Genomic DNA, 6,439 nt, shown 5'->3' with positions numbered 1-6,439 from the left:
AATATTGCTTATTTTTTACTCAAAAAACATGTTTGGAATACTTGAAGACTGACGTGAAAAGCATGAAGTTGGAAGTAGTACTTGTTTCGGCTTTCAAGTTTGTTTCGGACCAACCTTATTTCACTAAAATGTTTTTTGAGTCTCGAAGAAGTTTGGGGATCACTGAAGATTTTTTAGAGAAGTTGTCTAAATAGTTTTTTTTAAAAAATGATTTTTGTTAGTCTTTGAAGATTTTCTAGAGAATTTCTGAAATTTGTTAGAAAAAAAAGATTTGGAGACATTTCATTGTTCATATTGTTCGAAACATTTTAGAAAAATAATTTTTAAACATTAAAAAAATCTCATTATTGTGAATACTACTAACTTGTTTTTGTTTTTTTTTTATCTTGAAGAAAGAAATTGTTTTATTAATTTTATTTTAGCGACTAATGATTGTTGTTAATAACAAATAATTTTTATTTTTATATAAAATTTATACAAATACAAGTATCACGCAACTAAAAATAATATAAAAGATTAATCACTATCTAAAAAATAATAATTCAATTTGTTTAAAAAATAAAAGAGGATATAAATCAATATTTAAATAGAAATAATTAATTGAAATGGATAAAAATAAAACAAAAACAAAAACAAAGACGGTAGTCGTTAATGAGTCAAGCCCATGTATTTGGTCTTATTAAAAAATTCAAAGCCTACGCCTAAGTTTTTTTTCTTTAGGTCCATTTTTATATTTTTGTAAGGCCGGTAACATGTCATTTACAATGGTAGGTAACTTGTTGCTGACTAATCTTTTTTAAAATCAAGATCGATGCTTTTGAACATAAAAACTTAATTTATTAGCTTATTTTAATTTGAAAACACATTTAAAACACAATATAAACCTAAAAAAACACTTAACAAACCCAAACTTTTCCAAAATTACTTAAAAATAAAAATCAATTGAATAAAATAAATCAAATAGAACACAATCTAATTTTCCTGCCATAATTAAAGAAAAAACCACTTTTATTAAACTTTCTTTAAGAAAAGCAAATCATTGACATAAAAACCCTCTATTTTAATGTCCAAATATGGCCAATTAATAGCTTTCTTTCTCTTTTATTATTTTTTAACGAGTTTCTCTCTCTTCTCTTAAATTTAACAAGTAAAAAATGAATCAAATGAACTCCTAAAACAATATTAAAATTTATAAAAACTTTGAAATTGGCTTTGCATTTTCTTATTAATCCTTTTTATATTAATTTTACCTTTCTATTACAATTTAAAATTTGTATCACATGCAATTACATCATAAAAAGATTTAATTTTAAAAAAAGTAATGATAAAATTAAAAAAAAACCAAGAAATATTTTCACAGTTAATATGAAAGTGAAACCAATCTAGCTTCTTTTAATATATTTAGTAACAAATCAAAATATATTAAAACTATAAATTCATAACTTTTATATATTTATATAGTTTTACCAATTTGTAGAATACCAATACCTATTTAAACCACCAGATTTGAATAAAATAATTAAGAATTATATACTCATTCAAAACATAAACATTTAGACCACTCAAAAAAACTATTAATAAAAATTATATTTACTTCTCTTCACTTAACTTCAGATCAATACACACACACATAAATTTTTTTTATTATTATTATTGTGAATTTACTCCTTTTTTAATAGATTTTTTTAGTTTTAAGAAAAACAATTTAGGGATTTGTATAGAAATTATTATACAAAAGATTTTTTAATTGAATATTGCAATTATATTTATATGTATATATATTATGTTTACAATTATATATATTTATATATAATAAAAAAAAATTTCCTACAATTATATTTGTAATATAATTGGTTAAAAAAGAGAAGAAATTATCGTAAACATAATATATATTGTAGACATATAATCTTGTACAAGTTAATTTTCTATATAAAATCCATTAAATGTTTTTGTATCAACACACTCAAAATAAAATCTTTCTTACTACAAAAACTGAAATGGGTTAACAGTGTTATATGAGAGTTATATATATGGTATTTGTTTTATTTATTAAAACATGTTTTGAAGTTAGATAGATACACAAATGTATTGATGGATATTTCTTAATATAATGATTTTTTACAAGGGAATTTTGGTAATTATCCTTATTTATTGAGAGATAAATATAAAAAAGAAGAAAAAAATAAAAATAAATTCTTAGTGAAAATAATAAAAAGCAAAACCTTCAATTTTTTATTTGTGTTTCCGCAAGTTATTCATTTCTACTCATTTATTCTTAATTTGATCAATTAACTCTTGTGTTCTTTAAATTTGTTTGATTAACCCTTATGGTCACTAAATTTGTTGAATTAATTAATTAAGTAAATAATTGATATATATCAAGATTAATTGACAAAATTAAAAAATAGAGTTACAAATGAGTAATTAACATAAATACATGACTGAAATTAGGCCATTTGCCAATAATAGAATCACTTCTCATGGATTTAATATAATTGTCTCCCATTCATATATCTATAAGCTATAGCCCGGCATCTAAAATGGATCTATGAAATAATTACCCTCCAAGGAACAATAAACTTTTATTTATACATATTAATGTGACAATAACTTTTTTATACTCAACCAATCATTTAATATTCATAAAATTTACAATTATAATAGATAACAACAAGAAATACAAGAAAAACAATAATTTTGACGTATGAATTCTAAATTTATAATTTATTATTTTGAAATTAATTCTAATCATTTATGTCTTATTAAGAGGTGTACAAAACCTTTAAATAAGCTAAAAAACTTTATTTTGATTAGGAAACAAATCATAATCCAAAAAAAAAAAAATTAACATGCAATCCAAAATAAAATAATAAATCCAGAAAAATAACAAAATTGACCCAAAAAATATCTTTATAGCCTAATTTTTTGAGATCTGATGGTTCGATTAACAATAAAATGAATCATAATTAGAAAATAACATGTTAAATCATGTAACCAAATTCGAGTATGATCTAACAATTGGATATTTTGCTACGATCTTTTTTAGTCATTATTCTGGTATGGCACGAACAGACCTCATTTTAAACCTAAATATATATTATTGGTCTATAAAAACATTCATTAAGCCATTCATATAGTCTATTTGGGATAAAACATCATTTGAATGCTCAAAACCTTTATTTTCCACAAACTCATCTACATCATTCCCTCTTGATTGGAGATGTGAAGTGTTAAACATTAAAGAAATCAAAAGTTTTTAGATGAATAGGAAAGAGAAGTATGTATGCATTGTCTTTAATCTTTTGCAACACCTCACAAGGAATTATCTTTCTTTCCTTTAGGTTGTTGTACATGTCTACCAGAGTTTTTAAACCCGACTTGGTGGTCGACCCGACCTAAGACTTATGTTCTGGGTTTTGACCAGGTCTTCCAGGTCAATTCTGATTTTTTTTTTTTAAATCAAAACGATATCGTTTTAGTAAAAAAATAAAAGTCAATGGGTCACCCCAGGTTTTGACTTCCTCTATTTTTACTTAAATCCAACCTGGTTTTAGCCCCTAGTCGGTCGGGTCCCAAGTCGACCCGCTGGTCTGGGTTTTAAAACTATGATGTCTACTAGAAACCTATCACAAGTAAGTAATATCCATATAAGAACACCAACCTCAAACACAACTATTTTGCGATGAGTATCAATCAAGGTTTTATGCTCTGCATTGTTTCATTGATTATCTTCTTCATTGCTCATGAATACTATACAAGTAATTTGTCATATCTTCATATTGGATACTCGGTCATCCAATAAGAATATGTGTTAACTTCAGCACTCCACATAAATTCTATTTATAAACTATCTTAAATGGACTCAATTGGATGGTCTAATTCTAAAACTTATTATAAGCAGACTCAGATTATAACAAGACTATATCCTATTATTTTGGCTATCTTCTACCAAAATTCACAATAAGTTTTCAAGGTTATATGAACCATCTTTATCTACTCACTTGTTCGAGGATGGTAAGCATTACTAAAGTTAACTGGGTACCGATCTTTCCTTACTAGCTCTTCTAAAAATCACTTATAAAATTCACATTTATATGAAGTGATAGACCTATGAATGCTATGTAAATGAACCACCTCGTTAAAATAAAAGTGGGTTATCTAGGATGCTTCCATAATCTTTTAATAGGCTATGAAATAGGTTATCTTTAAGAACCTATCCACAACTAGAAAAATAGAATCCATGAATTGTTGGGTATGAGGTAAGCCTAACCAATAATCCATACTAGTATCTAGCCACGAAGCTTCAAAAACCGGTAATTGAGTATATAACACAGCATTTGATAAGATTTCCTTAGACATCTAATAAAAAACACATGTCCTTGTAAAACTAGATACCTGGTTTGACAACTTAGACTAATAATAATTTGCTGACACTAAGGCCAATGTATTATCCCATCCAAAGTTTCTCTTATAATACAATTCCCATATAATATGTTCCTGTAAGGAGTAATCTGGAATACATAATTGTAAACCATGAAATACATAACTATTCAACAGCATAAAATTATTTCGTTTACACAAGGTACTTAGCAAAGTAACTCACATACTGATTGGAAAAATACTTTGTTTAGGCTGCTCAATTGGAATCTTAGTGAAAAGGTAAACTCTTCTATAAACGACACCCATTTTGCATGTCGATGACTTAGCTTGTGGTGCCTATTTATGTATTTCATAGCTTTATGATCTGTGATTAAAACAAACTTTTTTTTGCACAAGGTACTATTTCCAATGCTTGAGACTTTGAATAATAGCTTAAAACTCTATATCATACATAAAGTAGTTTTTCTTTGAGCTTGATAATTTTTTATGAAAAAAGCAATTGGTCGCTCATCCTAGCTAATAACTCCTCAAATGCTTATCTGGATGGATCATAGTTTATCTCAAATAATTTTTTAAAGTTTGAAAATGCTAGTACATGAGCTTTACTAATCTTCTACTTCACTAGCAGAAGCTGAATTTGAACTCATTTATTCACTGAAAGGTACATCCTTTTAGACACTTCATAATAAGTGTAAGAGCTAAAGTTTTGGATGAATCTCCTATAGAAGGATGTAAATTCATGAAAAATCTAAACATCATGAATATTCCTTATAATTGACCACTCTATAATTATAGAAATCTTAGATTATTTAACCTGAATACCATCAACAAACACAATAAACCAAGAAAAATTACAATACTAGTAAAGAACTTAAACTTTTTTACGTTTGACATATAATTGTTCTTTCCTTAAAGTGCCAAAAATAGCCCTTAAATCCTCAGAATATAACTATAAATCAGGATGTCATTGAAATAAACCACAACAAATTTGCCTATGAATGGTCTCAATTTCTAATGCATAAACCTCATGAAAGTGCTGAGAGTATTACACATATCATATAACATAATCATCCATTCATATAAACCATATTGTGTTTTAAAGGCCATCTTTTACTCATCCTCGACTTGATTTTGATATGATGGTGGTCATTCTTGAGATCGATCTTGGAAAACACCCTTGAACCTGCCAGTTAGTCAAACATGTCATCTAGTTATGATATTGAGTACTAATATTTTATTGTGACCTGTTAATGGCTCAACCCTATACTCACATACGTCATGAACCATTATTTTTAGGGAATAAGAGAGCTAAAACTTTACATGAGCTCATACTTTTTTAAATGTACTCCTTTTCTAGCAACTTCACCATTTATTTCAACAAATTTTCTTCCTTTTTAAGGCTAGCTATAAGTTAGTATATTCAATAGACTACAACTCAGTACTAGATTAATATGGTATTGTATCTCTCTCATAGAAGGTAATCTCTAGGGCAACTCTTCTGACATCAAATCTATAAATTTTGTTAGCACATCATGTATTTAATTGGAAATGTCATTAACATTATCCTCTTTCCCAACTGCACTTCAACTTGTAGTATCAACTTCTCTCAACCTCATTCAACCAATCTATGAATTTCTCTATTTGTAAAATTCCTACAAACTCAAGGATTTTGATATGAAATCCAAAATCCTTCGACATGTTCTCTTTTTGATCAAGAGGTTGTCTCCTCTGATCCTGCCTTTGGCCTTCAGTGTTGGCTAGGGACCCATGGTTGTTCTTTTAATCTTGGTCTCTCAGGTCCCTCTTCTCTAACCTGCCGTTCAAATCTACAATCTGCCCCCGCATATCCTCTATGATGACCTTCTAAATGTTTGTCTCTCATGAGGCAACCTCTTAATCCCCTCTTTGATCATGCCACACTTCGTAACCTCATCCTTCCATAGTTATTAATAGCAAACAACAAATAAATAAGTATCCACAAGATTGTAACACAACAAACAATGAACCCGAGATCATTAGGTTTTGATACCAATTAATACTGGCAAAATCACAATAGACA

Source organism: Populus nigra, chromosome 14 (genome assembly GCF_951802175.1).
Source record: "Populus nigra chromosome 14, ddPopNigr1.1, whole genome shotgun sequence".
NCBI lineage: Eukaryota > Viridiplantae > Streptophyta > Magnoliopsida > Malpighiales > Salicaceae > Populus > Populus nigra.
Note: the sequence above shows the minus strand (reverse complement) of the source record.